Source organism: Excalfactoria chinensis, chromosome 1 (genome assembly GCF_039878825.1).
Source record: "Excalfactoria chinensis isolate bCotChi1 chromosome 1, bCotChi1.hap2, whole genome shotgun sequence".
Classification (NCBI taxonomy): domain Eukaryota; kingdom Metazoa; phylum Chordata; class Aves; order Galliformes; family Phasianidae; genus Excalfactoria; species Excalfactoria chinensis.
In genome coordinates this window covers 182720617-182736487 of record NC_092825.1, presented here as the reverse complement: position 1 = coordinate 182736487, position 15871 = coordinate 182720617, and the positions used below count along the sequence as shown (strand labels likewise).

General features: G+C 50.8%; 1 protein-coding gene across 3 annotated transcripts in view; it reads right to left on the bottom strand.

Moving 5' to 3' along the window:
- Positions 1–13121, bottom strand: part of GDPD5 (glycerophosphodiester phosphodiesterase domain containing 5) — a 138808-nt gene extending 125687 nt beyond the window's left edge. Inside the window, exon 1 of one of the 3 annotated variants that reach the window (XM_072327041.1) lies at positions 12706–13121. The gene's annotated coding sequence lies outside the window, so the exon portion shown is untranslated. Of the gene's footprint in view, positions 1–5203; positions 5227–12705 lie in introns of those variants that run through there. The other 2 variants (XM_072327038.1, XM_072327040.1) reach the window with 2 other exon arrangements.
- Between the last annotated feature and the right edge of the window lie 2750 nt (positions 13122–15871).

Below are 15871 nucleotides of genomic sequence, written 5' to 3'. Positions count from 1 at the left end.
TGCAGTCAATGGACAGGAATGGAAGCAGCAAGACTGAAATGCTCACAAATATCTCCCAAAGCTGTGTTTGGTCAGGCAGGTGCTGCATGGGAGGCTTTGTTGTACACGTGGTTTTCACAAGGAATGAGACACTGACATTACTAACCATGATTCTAGCAAACACCCCATTGAGGTGTCCACCCACCCATCCATGTATTGATTTTGGTATGCACAGCACTGGGCCTCAAGTTCTGGTTGTAGATGGGTAAACATCCACAAAGGTTGGCATTTCCCACAGGGACAAATGATGGGAAATCTTTCTTCAACAGGTAATAAGCAGCAAAGTCAGCATAAACAGACAAGGAAAATAACTGCACCCATGCAGCCATTGCCTGGGACAGTGACAGGTTGTATGAGGATTCCAGTCCTTACTCAGTGCACGTGGAAAAGTCAAGGATGTCAGGGTACCAACAGCACATCCACCACCAGGTTCAGAATCATGAGTATACTGAGAGAAGCCATGCGTCTTCTCAGCCCAGAGCCATCAATTTCCTCTCCAAAGAGTGGTGATGCAGTGGCACAGCTGTCCAGGGACTGGTGGGGTTCCCATCCCTGGAGATGTTCAGGAACCATGGAGATGGAGCACTGAGGGATGTGGTCAGTGTATATGGTGAGGGTGGGTTGGGGTTGGACCTGGGGATCTTGGAGGCTTTTTCCCAACCATAATGATTCTGTGTCTGGATGCCATGCGGAGTTTAGAGCCATCAGGTGATGAGCATCTCATACCACATCAGAACCAGCTTCAGACCCACAGCCCAAGCCCAGCCCAGTGGCAGCTCCCAGACTGATCCCAGTTTGACCCTGAACAGGCATCATTCTTGGACCTAGTAAGAAATCTTTCCAGAAAGGAGCTTTGCCTTGCTCTCCCTGGCATGTGTGAAGGCCACTGAGTTGCCAGAGGTGCTTTATAGAAGAGATGGGGAGTTATTTTAACAGCTACTCGACAACATCAAGTGTTCACAAGGACATACACCTTAATACAGGTACCAAAAACTCTTGTTCTGACCCGGGGCAGATACAGTTTCAGTTCTTTTGTTCCAGGTAGATGAAGCATTTCAGGGATCCTGAATACATCCTCACCAGCCCCACCTGTACATCACGCAGTGATGTGTGTTGTGCTGCTCTACTTACGCCATGGGAATCTCTCCAGGTTATCAGCTCAGCAAAAATTGGACTTGACAAGGTTGGTCAGGGTAAGGAGCAGCCTCAAACTCTCTCCTGATTAAATCAGCTTTCACATCATTCTGTGTTTTACCACGAAACAGCTCATAAGCTGCCCCAAAAAGGCTTGTATTTATCTTGAGAAATGGCTTCTTCCAGCAACATGGGGAGAAAACAAACTGTGCCTCCAAAGCAACCCCTTTGCTGGTCCCACTTGCACAGAAGTGTTTCATGGTGTGAATGAGACAGCTGCCATCACAGCAGTGATGATTTACAGCTTAACATCAACTTAGAACGCCAGTGGAAAGCTGAGCCTGCGACATGGGGCAGGCACCACATCCATATTGAATGCAAGGAGGCAACACAACCCCTACCACCCTCCTCTCAGAGCCCCATGTGAACGTCTCCTGAGGAAAAGCAGCTATACACAGCTTACAGTCCTGTAATCACACCCATAGGGCTGGGGTTTCACTCCCACCCCAGCTGATCCACGGTTATTGGGAGAGGAGCCTCCAAATCAGAGCTCTTTGGGCTTGAAGACCACTGTTATGTCCCCAGTTCAACTCCAGAGTACCAAAAAAATAGTTCCATTGGAATGAAAAAGCAGTAATGCTCACAGAACAGCATCAAGATGCACAGTGAGCATCCCACGAGGTCACATAATAGTCTCTGCATCACTACCATAGCAGCAAGAAAGCTTCCCCTTTATCACCTTCATGCCCCATCCATCCCAGCCCATCACCAAGATGGATTTCCCACCTTCATCTTCTCCTGTTCTTTCTTTGACAATATTTCTTTGACAATACCTACAGCGTACACACAACACATTCTGGGACACTGAAGATAGAAGAATAACAATTGAAATCACAGCTTCACCACTAACACAACAGTGGAGGCTCTCAGGTAGATTTACTCTGTCACAGATTGAGTGACAGAGTGGGAGCAGTGTGGTTGAAGGTGGCATTTATGTACCCCAATGGCACATTTGCAGTGCTGCCCTCTCTAAGCTATAGCTCTATTCTGCCAGAGGGGGGCTGCTGTTATTCTGCTGCTGGGGGGCTCTGGTCCCAGAGCACTGACCACATCACTGGAGCTGTATGTCCACATTTGTTATAGCAGACACCTGAGAAGTTGAGTTCACCAGCTCAAATCAACGGTGCCACAGCAGGAACAGGCTGAGTAACCAACCCAAGACTTATATCTACCTTACACAATGAGGAGACACAACCAACAGAGCAAATACTTGCCCGGAAACTCACATCAACTCTTCACTTGTGTAACTCCTCCTTCTCCTGGAGGAGATGCTGAACTGGAGCAGTAGGACATGAACTTTCGTGCTGCCTCTACCATCTGTGCTTGAATTGCCAAAGCAGAAAGGCCTGGCTATATTGGGGTGGGGACAAAAACCAGGGACCCTTAAAGTCCATTGGGTCCCACTCCCTGCAATGCACAGGGACACCCACAGCTCCATCAGTGCTCACAGCCCCATCTCCTGCCCTTGAGTGTCTCCAGGGATGGGGCAGCACCACCTCTCTGGTGATTTAAAGTCTCAGAACAGGAAAATGGATTAAATGAAGCCCTCACATTCCATGGCAAGGAGAGGATGTATTATTCCTGGGACACAAAGCTTTCCCCATATTCAGTCGGCTGCCTCCTTCCCAAGTCTCTCATTGAGTCTTGGGGAAAACCCAGGCACCTCTACAATCCTTATATACCCTCTCAGACATCCAAGGCACAATTTATTTCAACACTCAGCCCTTTGCTGTTGTATTTAGTTTTTAACAGCAGCAACACTGCCTCAGCCCAATGCTCCCTCTCAACAGCTCAGCTGTTTAGCAAGCATTAAAGTTGATGGTGCATGAGACATAAGGAGGGTTTTACTCACAGCCCCATCCATGAGCTGGCTCGGTAGAGCTCTCAGTGTTTTAGGCAGTGTTTTTATGGAAGGTATGAGATAAAAATCAGCCTGAGGCAATCAAACACATGGGACCCATCACCAGGAATGGTGAGTTTGGGGGAGGCCAGGAAGAAGAAAGTAGTGGTTGAGGCAAGCCCACATGAAGGAGATGTGAAGCCCAGAAAGAAAAACATGGGACAAAAACGCCACAATAAGAACAAAAGAATCATGCTGAGATTCAGACCTGATGCCAACACGTGGAAGGTCCATTCCACACAGTTATACAGCAATTTGAGATGTTTGATGCCTTCTTCTACCACTTGTTCACCTCCTCTTCCTCCTAGACCTGGTGCCAGGCTCCAGCCCTGCTGTGTTTCACCTCCAACTTGAAGCAGAGAATTACCTCTTGATATACAAGATGGTCTGGGGTTCCAGTTAGCAGCTCCCAAGGCGAAAAGAAGCAACACTCATTGCAACCACCTCCCCACAACGCAAGAGGCTGTTTGTGTTTAAACACCGGAGGCAGAAAACAAGAGAAATTCCATAGAGAAGGTGCCTTAAGTGGAAGGTCTTTGAGATTTAATAAGCTCCAATAGATGTTTCCTTATCCCCAGCTCCATAGCACGGAGTCAGCTCAGATAGAGCTGTCAGCGTAGCAATCTTTGCTGTCTGGTCCTGGAATTGGATAGCCCCAGGAACTTGCATTTCCACTCATTTGAAGTCTAGCTTTCTTTTGGTGCTAGCGCAAAGCTGAGTTAGAAACATTGGACGCGGTGTTAAATCCTGTTAGCTGATTACACAGCTGAGCAGTAGCAAGTGTTTGCTGAAAAACTGAACCCAGAGACTCACTTCGGGAGCCAGACGGTCACGCTGACCTTTGTGTAACAGCAGCAAGCACTTGCTCCTAGTTTTGTCCAAATGCCATCTCTTTCAACAGCTCAGGCTATCTGCTGCACAGCCAGGGCTGACATTCCATGGAGCAAGCTTGACTTGGTCAGATGAAGCGGAGAGCACCAGCATTGCTGCCACCAGCCCATAGCGTGCATCACTCCTGCCAAATCTCAGCTCCTTCCAGCCTCCATCTCCTGCTATGCCAACAGTTGGGTCAAGCCGGCCCTCACACCAACCATGCTGCCTTCTGAAGAATCCCTTCCAGTGCAAAAGGAAAGGAAATCAAGTTGTGCTACAACTGGAATGGAAAGAAAGCTTTCAGGATGCGCCATCCCTGCAGACACCTGAGGTTGGGGAATGGAGCTGTGAGCACTGATGGAGCTGTGGGTGTGCACGGCAGGGAGTGGGACCCAGTAGCTTTTAATGGTCCCTTCCAACTCCAACCATCCCATGATTCTAAAAGCAGTCTGCGACAGGCAGCAACAAATAGGACTGCTGTGTCCTGAGGTGACCCTGCATACAAGAGGACACAACCTGGAGGCCACGGCCAACAGCAAGTGATTCAGGTTTGACCTCACTTCCCCACGACTTCCTGTACATTTACAACATCAGTGGCCAGCAACATGGAAAACAACAGGGAAGCAAACAAGAAAAGCACCTTCCCAATTTGCTCCACTTCCTAACAGAAACTCATTAAGATCAGATAAGATCTCCTACTCCGACCCAACCCACCATGCCCACTGCCCACATCCCCATGGCTCTGGAACACCTCCAGGGCCATTGACCCCCTCCCTTCTCCATGCAGTCTGTGCCAGTGCCTGACAGCTCTTCTCAAGGTTAGGAACAACCAAAGAACTGAGTTCCCTTTCCAGGTCCCTTGACTCATTCTTGGCTATCCAGTTCCACCCTCCAGGCTCCAACCATCTTTGGGGAGGACCTTCGTGGAGGCTGGAGATGAATGTTTTTACTTCTTAAGACAAAAAGAAATCAGAATTAACTGTGCTGTTATTCTTTAGAGAGTAGCGACCACCCTCTGGAGAGAGCCCCACGTCACAGACCCTGGGAAGATGGAGATGCCCCCACAAACACACAGCACAGTAACCAGCTGCATGTATTCGACACAAATGCCTGGCCGCTTTACAAGCCTTGCTCCTCACATTATCCCCTGCTGTTAAAAACAACAACAATGGTAATATGCATTTACGAGGGACTTACCACGAGGCAGCACTTCAGCACGGTACCTTACTGAACATTTCTGTTCTGCTCAAGGACCCGAAACATCCACCTCTGCCAAGCCCGGCTGATGGCTGAAGTTCGAATAAGGCTGATAAGCTCCCAGCTGCAACAGCTCTCCAGCACAGTCAGTTTTATCTGCCTCCGAGCACGCTCGTTACAGAGCCTTTCTTATCACTACTGCAAATATCAGCAGAGATAGAGAGGAGCACGTAACGCCCAGGGAGGGAGGCTGCAGAGATACAAGTGGACACTAGGTCTTCTTGACACCATTAACCCCAAACCCGTGACCTCATGAGCTCGCTGCTTCTCACCCCGGGTACCCCCAAGCTCTACAAAACCCAGACCATCGAGTGCTCAGGGAGAGGTGCAGAGCAGAGCCCACACCTTCAAGCAGATCTCCCTGCAGCAGGAGAGCACCCAGCACTACCAGACTGCGGCCCCGAAAGCTTGGATTTAAGGGCTGCCATGATAGAAGGCTTTTAACACAGCAAGCTGATGCTTTTAGAAATATAGAGAACTCCCTCATTTAAGCCCATTCTGCTCTTAGAGACATCTCTAGAAGTCAGGATTTCAGGTGACAGCTTCAGCCAAACTCAGAGGCTCTGTTCCTGCCAACTAATCACCTTTCCTGCTGCAATACAATGGCATTTAGCACATCAAGGAGATAAAACCCCGAGGGGTGTTCAGGCCAACGGGAGCCTTTGCCTTCAGGTCAACAACTCAAATCCAACCTGTTATTAACCTCTGCTCACACCTCTCACCCCCTCCCAGCAAGGCTCATTTGCAGGTGAAGGGTTTATCACCCCACACCAGGTGACACAAGGACAGGTCACCGGCATCATTCCTAGCATGTCAGTACCCAAGAAGCTTGAAACCAGCGTGAAACAGAGCCAGGACAAGAGCAATGCCAGCAGGTTTTGGGGGCAGGAAAGACAAAACTGGAAGAACCAACCTTGTCTTCAAAGCCAAGCCCAAAACTGGAAGGACCAACCTCATCTTTGAAGCCAAGAGCTTCCTCCCCATGTTCTTCTTCTGGGGAAGATCAACAGTTGTGTTCAGGCTTTAGCTGGATACCTCGGTAGGTACATCACTCCAAGAGCTCCAACAGCTCCTACCTGAAGGCCATGCCATTTAACATCCACTGGAGGTACCAAAGCCACAGTTTGCTGGGATACAATCTGCATGCTGCCATTCTGCATGGGGTCAGTCACCTATCAAGCCCTGAAGGCAGCTGTGTTAACTCCTGCCTATAAAACACACCATTTTCACAGCTACTTCGTGGTCACCATCACTACCCAACAAAGAAGGATCTGTGCCATTCCCTAAGCAATGCCAAGCACGTCCCCAAATGCCACAGCTGACAGTAGACACGTGGCCTCTGCAGGACATGAAGGACAGCATGCAGCCAGCTGGTTACCTCCATCCTGATGACTGATCACCCCGACGCCCTCTCCCTTCAAAAAGGAAGAAGCAATTTGCCAAGGCTACATTGAGTTCATGGCCCTTGCTCTACCACATACATCTGCCTCCCTTCAGACTGCTCAGTATTGCTTGCTTACGGACGTTCCCTTTAAATAAAGGGGAAGAAATAAGGTCGACAAGATGCTAAAACCTAATTGGCCATGTGTGAGAAGAAGAGCTGGAACCCCAGCACGCTGCAGGTGCACCAACACAAGGGGAGAGATGCATCCTTGGGTGCTGGCCTTCACCTCTGCTGCTCCTGCCCACATCTTCAGGGACAGCAGCTGCCCTGCTATCATCCCACAAGCAGATTGTTATTCCTTTGCAAAACAGAGCCTTGTGGAGCCCCTGCACAGCTTGTTTCAGCAGCAGCAGCAGGGTGACCTTGCCTGGCAGCGTAAAGAGACACCGGAGCACGTTTGCTCCCATCACATTAACATTTTAACATATACAGCTGTCTTACCCACAAGCACACCGCATTCCTGTATGTTATACAGCTCTCCAAAGCCTTGAGATCCAAACAAAAAAACCCATCCTCGTGCAAAACAAGACCGATTAGGGAGCACTTGTGATAAGGGAAAGACTCTCCAGCCAAGCTGTAAACTTTGCAGGTTAAATGAGGCTTTTAATGAGGATGTGAAGCACTCGGCGATTAATTCAGAGCTGGGTATGAGTTTTGCTGCTTTGCTTTGACACAGATTCTGCCTCCAGGAATAAAAACAGGAGAGCACAGCTGCAGCGAGCTCACCAGCAGCAACCCAAGTTCATGCCAAACTCAAGCAGAGGGGTAACCCACCCCCAAAACTGGAGCTGCCCACCACTGGATATTCACAGAGCATCAGATGCTACAGAGCCAGCAGCTCAGGAGCTCGCAGCACTCAGCTGGCAAGCACGGGGAGATGTTATATATGTATTTTTAGCAAGCTTTTTGCTATCTCTGTAGAGGCTGGGAAACAGGGCTTGCAAGCTGAGCGCAGAGCAATCCTTCCCGATAAGCATAATTTGCATGTTAACAGGAACACGGCTGGAAATAGAAGGCTGGAGAAGCCATAAGGCCTCACCACCTTGATGAATCGCAGGGCTCCTAACGAACCACACGCAGGTCGTTACAGGGACTGCTCAGCCAACACAGAGTGCTCGACTCCAACAAGCATGGAGAAATCCCAACCCAAGGCACAGGCTGCCCAGAGCTACATCCAGCCTGGCCTTGAATGCCTGCAGGGATGGAGCATTCTTACCCTACTGAACCTCTCCTATCCCCAAGGAAGAGCCAGAGGACAAAGGGTTGGATGAGCCCTTCCTACACCTACAGCTGAGACATGCAGAAGAAAAAGGCTGCACACCACATTTAGTCTGGGGAATCCAGCAGGGCTATAAGCCCAGACGCAGCCCCAAATCCTCCCCAAGCTCATTAAGCGACTGCTCTGGGATTAAATAGGCTTCCCAGCAGTGCTCAGTGCATCCCTCACCACCCCCCATGACCTCCTGGGTACCACCAGCAGCCGCGGGGCTCCTGTTGACTCGTTCAGACTCTTGGTCTGACTACTTAATTGGTTTTATTTGTTTTGCTGCAGTGCTGCAGTAGACGACCAGGCCATTGAGTTGATTTTAGATGGAGGCTATTTCATTTATGATGGGGTGACTGTCAGCACGAGGGATCCATCAATACAAGACAAGTGGCTCGAGGTAGAGGATAGCAGACAATTAGTATATAAACACACAGCCAACCCATTATGCCTCTTTAAATGCTGTATTTGGAATAACTATTAAAGGAAACACTGCTCCTCACCTTGTGCTATTTAAATCAGATGCAAGATGCTGAGCAACCTCTGCAATGAGAGCCTAAAACTCAACGCAGCTAAAAAACCAGCTCAATGGTGCCCGTACTCAGAGTTGCACGTCATCTGGGATGAGGTATGGTTTACCTCCACCCTTCATCCAGGAGGAATAATATTAGTAACAACCACATCATTACAGCACTGCTGCCCAGAGCTGTGATGCCCCATCCCTGGATGGGGCCCTGGGCAGCTTGGGCTGGTAAGAGGCATCCAGCCCACAGCATGGGAACTGGATGAAGGTCCACTCCAACCCAAGCCATTCCATGATGATTCTACAAACATCACCAGCCCAATTCATCGATTCCTGGATAAGGAGCCACAAAAATCACTGCCAAAATCACATCCACGAGAGAAACGTTTGTCACGGAGCTGCTCCTGCCTAGAGGCAGGCAGGGAAAAGGGACAGAGCTCCATCACAACACGGAATGGATTCAGCATACCAAAACACACGGCGTGGCAAGAAGGACCAAAGCAAGGAGAGGTTTCCCATTACCACCCAAGAAGGTCTGCACTGGAACAGCCTCCAAGGGAACGTGGTGTACCTTGAAACCACTTCTTGGCAGAGGCGTTGTGCAAATATTTATATAATACGTATAAAAATAAGGCTTTTTTCAGGTTATTGAGCAATGACAGCCTATTCCACCAAGCATCCATACAGTCATCCTGCCAGTCCCTGGGGGTATTTTCAGAGGAAGTGGGGAGAACTATGGAAGGGAATAGCAGCACAGCCAAACGCCTGCACGCAGCTCCTCTGAAAGCAGAGACATGCATTAAAGTAGCTGCATCTAAGCACTGTTTATAGAGGGGCTGCCAAGCAAAAGCAACTGCTATAAACAATCCTTTTAAACCCTTTTTTTTTTCCCCTTGCATCACGCGCCGAGTCGTCCTGCAGAGGTTTGGTAAACACCATAAGCACACTCATGGTCAGCACATCTGGAACAGGGATGTTTTGCTTGGGGAGGGAAGGAGAGAAACGAGGCACTGAGGTCCCATACGGGGAGTGGAAATCACACACCCTTGGGTGGGAATAGGGTGGCACTGCCGTAAAGGGAGCAGCTTGTTGGTGTGACACTGCCCTCTCCTGAGCAGAGGGAACACTCAGCATGATGCTACTTGGTTTTGGGGAGCAGCAGCCCTGAATGCTCAGTCCCAACAGATAAAAGAGCTGAAGGGAAAAGGAGAAGCCAAGAGACACCACTCACCCCACAACTGCTGCGGTGACCACCAGCAAAACAGCAGCAGCCTCCTCCCACCAACAGCCCTTGTTATTTTACTGCACAAAGAGGAAGTCCCAGAGACACCTCTTTCCCCCACCATTTGGTCTCCTTGAGGGGTAATTAGCAGCTGCTGCAGCCTAACGATGCCTCCTTATGGCAGGAGCCAAGTGGCTGCCAGGTGGATCCCATTGCTCCTCTATGGAGCACCTCAGTGACCTCAATCAGGCACTTTGGGAGCACAGCCTCTGTGTTATTTGCTCCTTAAAAAGGAGTTTCATACTGGCATCGCCCCCAAAGTAAAGCACGTCCTTTACAGAGCCCTACACACCCATACCCACCTCCAACCTTAACGCTCTCAACACTGGCCAAAGCCAAACCACGATGTTTGCACAGGTCAAGAGCTGTGGAGCAGGAATGCTGCAGTTCAGAGGTGCCACCACATCCTTTTATTGTCATCCCTCAGCAAGACCTCAACACCAGTTGGTTGGAACTACATGATCCTTGAGGTCCCTTCCAACCCAGGTCATTCTGTGACCAGCTAAAGGCTGCTGATCCCTGCAGGGGGGTCTGCTGGAAGGGCACCCAAACCTATCAGCACCAGCGAGCATCTGAATGCTGTGCAGACAATGTGGGCAAAGGGGGACGTTCCCCATCAAGATCTTAACCTCAACTTACAACAGCATTTGCAGATTGCAGCTCTCGTAACCCGTACAGCAATGTGTGTAAAGAAGAAAACACAACAACAAGAAGAAAGAAAGTGACCCCTGTAGTAAGTTTAATGCAGTTACCTGAGATCAAATGCACATGGCACGTTGTAGCTCCGAGTGCAGGAAGCCACCCCTGGCCCCTGCAGTTGGCTCATTATCTCACTCTAACCTCCCTGCTTCATAAAAGCAATTGGTTGCCTTGCTGAAACGAAAACCCTTTATCATTAATTCCAAGCCAGCAGCTCCTGAATCCGCAGCCCCGACGCTAAATAAATGGATGGAACCCAAACTCATTTTCTTTGTGCTGCTCGTTGTCGAGGCTCAAGACAAACATCAGTCACGCTCTGCCTTCGCGTACAGAATTCATTGCAGGGAGGAGTGTAACGTGTGGAACATGCTTATTGAATAGAAAAAGTACTGCTTGACAGAGACACACGCTACTAAATGAACTCTGAGCTGAGATTCACCACCGAAGCAGCAGCTGGAGGGGATTCTGGCTTAAAGATGCTTTGAGCCTCAATGGGGGAATAGGTGGGGCTGGGTCGGGGTTGGTGATCTTGGAGGTCTTTCCTGAACTCAATGACTGTGATTCAATGAGTGGCAATGGTGAGGCTGGGTTGGGCTTGGTGATCTTGGGGGGGGGGTCATTCCCAACCTTTCTGGTTCTATGCAAATAGATTCCAATCGCAGCCTTGAAGGATTCAGGTGGACAAAGCTGCATTAAAGGACGTGCATTAAAGGATGTGCATTAAAGGACGGCTTCCATAGCAATGTGAGCACCAGAACCAGGCAGGACACTCATTCCCTCCAGCCTCTCCCCAACCACACCTGCCAAACCAGCAATTTAGGAGATGGACGGCAGGTGGAAGGCATTCATCCTGCATTTGTGCAAGATCCAAAGCCAAATAAAGCTCTTTAAGAGCTGGTCTAACTTTTGCTGCTGATGGCACTGTGTTTCCTGGCAGCTGGAAGCAGGCAGGGGAAAGCAGCGTGCTGGGGCTCAGCGCTCCCCGTGCCCAACATAACCCTGCCCTGCAGCCAGCCCTGCAAAGGCTCATAGAGTGAGCACTTATTTTCCAGCAAAGAGAGCCATCGTTCCTTTTTTCCTTTAATGATGCAGCGTTGTCACCATTCCGACCGTATATCCGCTATCCCTTTCCAGCCCCAAAATAACCCCTAACGTGATTGCAAGTAATAATAGCAGCCGTGCCAACCCAACCCTAAGAACCAAAGCGTGGTGATTTTGGGGTCGGATTTGGGTTGGTTTTGTTTTATTCCTGGCTGAAGAATCCCCATTTCCATCCGGCGGGGGCAAAACGTTGCAGCTTCGACGTCGGGAATCGTTACAACAGACCTTTTCCAGAGGAAAGCTCACATTTCCATTTCCACTGTGATTCCCCAACGCCCAGTTTTCTGGGCAGCGAAAACTTGCGAGGCAGCCTCAATAAAACAACGAGGAGGTTCTTTTTTTTCTTCCCCTCTCCCTGTTCCTGAATTCCTTCTTGCCTTGAGTGATTTCTTTGCCGAGCATCGGGGGCAGGATAAGACCTTCTACATCTATTCTTGTCGGTGCTGGGAAGGAATTCAACGTGCTTATAGCAATAGGGCTTTGCTCAGGGGTGATGTGCCCACCTGGGACATCCCCAAATGCCCCCCTCAAGACGTCCCCATCTCAACCTCATAGGGAGAGCTAGGTGTGGGATAGGCATCCTCCTCCAGCAAATGCCAGGTAGATGGTCAGAAAACCTCTGGGATTTTGGTTTCTTGGGGGTTTACAAGCCCTGGGGCGGTGGGACGTGGCTGGTGGCATTATTTGGAGAGCGGAGTCTAAAAATGAAGCATGACCTGTAAAACAAGCATGGCCTAAAGGAGAGACAGGGGTGGCTGCACCCACACCTTGGCAGCTGGGAGGGTGCTGGAGAGTTGGGGGGCGTCCCCAGGTGCCTTTCCCAGGTGGTGTCCCCCCACTGCATGGTGGCATCCAGCATCTCCTAACTTCACTTGGGATGCTCCCGGCTGGGCGAGCTGCACATTTCTTTTTGGTGGTGGGGGGGGGGGTGGGGCACATCACTTGGAACGGTCACAGAGAGCTTAGAAAGGACTTTTTTTTTGCAGGGAAAAAGCACCCCCGTGGTCATTGGTGCAGCTTTTGGGGTGAAACACCCAACACCCTCCCCGGCTCAGCATCACCCCCGTGTTCCCCAATGGACGCAAAATTCCCCCCCAGCCCAACCAGTCCGCCCCATCCGCCGCTTTACCTGCAGCTGCCGCCGGAAGATCCTCCAGGTCGCCCAGCTCCGATGCGGGGGGGACCCCCGTCCTCTCCAAGCGACGCGCACCCCCCACCCCCCCCCCCGGCCCCCGGGGGCAGCGACGCCGGCAGCGGAGCCGTCCCCGGGCAGCTCGGCGTTGGGGACAGCGCTGGGTCGGGCGCGGGGCGGTGGCAGCTCCGTGTCCCCGCGTCCCCGCAGCGCTCCGCTCTCAGCTCCGCCGCCCGCTCCCGGCTGCGGGGCGGGGGTTGGGGCGGGCGGCTCCGCCCCGAGCAGCGGGAGGAGGAGAAGGAGGAGGTGGAGGAGAAGGAAGAGGAGGAGGAGGAAGGCTGCGCCCTGAAGCTCGCAGCCTTTTTCTTCTTGCGGGTGTCCTTATGGTGTGCCCCACAGAGCCCTCCAAAAGCTGTCCCGAGGATGCAGCTTTGGGAGTTTCCCTCTATGCAAAAGCCTTTCCCACCCACCCATCATTTCCAAAGGGATGAGAAAGGCTTCGGCTGCTTGATCCCAAAGGGTTTGGCCGATGATAGACCCCAAAAGGCTTCATGGCACAGCGCCCATCGTCTTTTCTTTCATCCACTCCCATCGTCCTCGTCTGAATGGAGAGGTCTGGAAATCCACCATCCCAAGAGCAACGTGCGCATACATACACACACATGAAATGGAACCAAATCTGAGCAAACAAGATCAAAACTACGGCTCACATGGAAAACTTCTGCACCAATACAGCCCTGCACGCCATGGGCTGCAGCAAAGCGGGCACCTGCAAAGCCCAGGGAGCACAATGGTCTAAGGGTAAGGAAAACCCAACACTGGCATCTCTGATTCTGGGATGCTGGCATCCAAAGAAACTGTGCCTCCAAACCTGCCTGACGTGTCCCTGCCCAGGTGGGTGCATATGGGGACAGAAGAGTCATGCACAGATTTGGGGTCTGCAGCCTCCTGCCCTGGCAGGGAGCCCTTTCCAGCCCTATCATGTATTTTTTGACTCACTTCTACCACTTGCACGTGGCATATTTTAGATCCTGATCTCTCAGGTATTATTTTTTTCCTGCAGGTTTGCTGTTTTCCACCTTTCAGGGCCACGTGTTGGGGCTGCGCGTGGCATAATGGGTGCAACAAATGGAGACGCGCTGTCAAAACAGCGAGCGAGGTGAGACGGATACCAGGCTCCTCTTCACTCAGATGGAAGAAGCCAGAAGCAACGAGCCTCTCTTTCCCCAAATAAAGCTCGAAAATAACACCCAAAAACTGCACTCTGCCAACAGAAAACCTCACCCAGGAGAAAAGACTGAAACCAGATGAAACAAAACTGGGTTGCCGTGCTAGGTTTGCATGGCATCTCCGCAGGCAACGCTGCTGGGAGCTCCAGCTCCAAACCCAGTGCCTTACAGCACTGCTGGTAGCAGCCGTTCCACAAGCAGACATCCCTCCAAGCCATCATTACCCCAAAACCCAAAGAAAACACATCTGATGTTGCTCCTTATTCACCCACTTGCTGAGTTTTAGGATGAGTTTCCATGCTGTTCCCTGCAGGGCATGGGGGGGGGGGGGTGGGAGCAGGTATTGGAGACACAGAGCAGAGCCCTGAGCGTCGGCCCTTGTGACTCCACCAGACTTTAAACAAGCAGGAGGAAATACTGCGTGCTTGGGCGTCTGCCTAGGGATGGTCTCCTTGTAATTCCAGCAGAAATAGTTTGGAAGGATGGGGGAAGACTATTTTGTTTTGGCACCGGGAGGAATTATTCTTCTGACACTTGAGGTTCCAGAAACACAGCAGCTGCTCCTGATGTCAGCCAGGAACTCGCCTTTTTTACCATCCCCAGGAACGTTTGCTGAGTAAAATAGCTCCAAAAAGGATTTTTTCTCCGGCGTTGTCAGCTAAACCCAATGCAGACTTGGGGGGGGGGGCGCACAGGGCTGGGCTGGGCACAGCTTCCTTTTCCAGCTGCTTGCAGCAGCTGCGCGGGGAGGATTCAGTGATTCTGTCAGGAATGAGGAGCAGCAAAGCCATCCTTCCTTACCAGCAGCACTGGAGGAGATGCCCAAAGAGTCACAGAGCAACCAAGGCAAGGAGATTTCATATTCAAGATACCTTCTGGGGAAATGCTTGCAGTTCTGGAGAGGGACGATGCTTAAACTTCCTGATTCCACGCTTTGATTGCTGAGTCTTTATGATATCTCCCTTTGGCACAGCTGCGATTTCTACTGTGTTCATTCATAGAGTCACAGAACCACTGAGGTTGGAGAAGACCTCTCGGATCCCCAAGCCCAGCCCAGCCCACCATTCCCACTGCTCACATCCCTCAGTGCCACATCCCCATGGCTCTGGAACGCTCCCAGGGATGCTGACCCTCCCCAGTCCCTGGGCAGCTGTGCCAATGGTATCAGCCATGTGCAGTCCGTATCCCAATGCTCTGGGATGCCTCCATAGTCAGATTTTGGGGAAGAGCATCAAACACCTCATAAATCTGTGACGGAACCAACAGCACGTTTTGATAGAGAAGAAGACAAAGCATTTTCAAGAAGCACGGCCAGTGTTATCTAGAAGTCTCCTTCCAATGCTCTGCTGTCTTCTGTCTGTCCATGTGTGGGTAAATCTCAATGCCTGCAGCATCCAACCAGTCCTGAGTGAGGGGAAGGAAGCATGGCGGGGGGGGGGCACGCGATTGTTTTGCTTGTTCAAACACTCAGGGAATGCAGGACAAACAGGAGGGAGAGCTGCTGTTTTCCTGTGTTTGTCCTGAGAATGTTTTCATTAAGGCGCTTTTTCCTCGTTCTTTCTCCAAGCCTTTGTGCCTCCAGTAAGGCTGAAGAGAGTCGATTGCCGAGTGTCCCCTCAGGCTTTGTTATTGTGCTGAAATAACACAGGCAGAACTTGCAGAGCTGTTTCTTCCACTTACACACTGTGTGTTTCCATCTCTTCCTCCATGCCCTTTCCTGCGGCAGCAGTGGAGATGGGTTGGTGAGGCCTGGATAGCTCATCAAGTGCGAGTATGTGAATGTTTGATGTTACCCAGCAACTAGAGGTGAAGATAATCAGGAAATACTTTGCCTGTTTGCACAATAGCTGTGTTTGATCTGCAGCGGGTTAACCCCGCAGTCCCTTCAGGGGCAGATAAGACTGAATGCATTTCAATAGCAGTCACTGGCATGG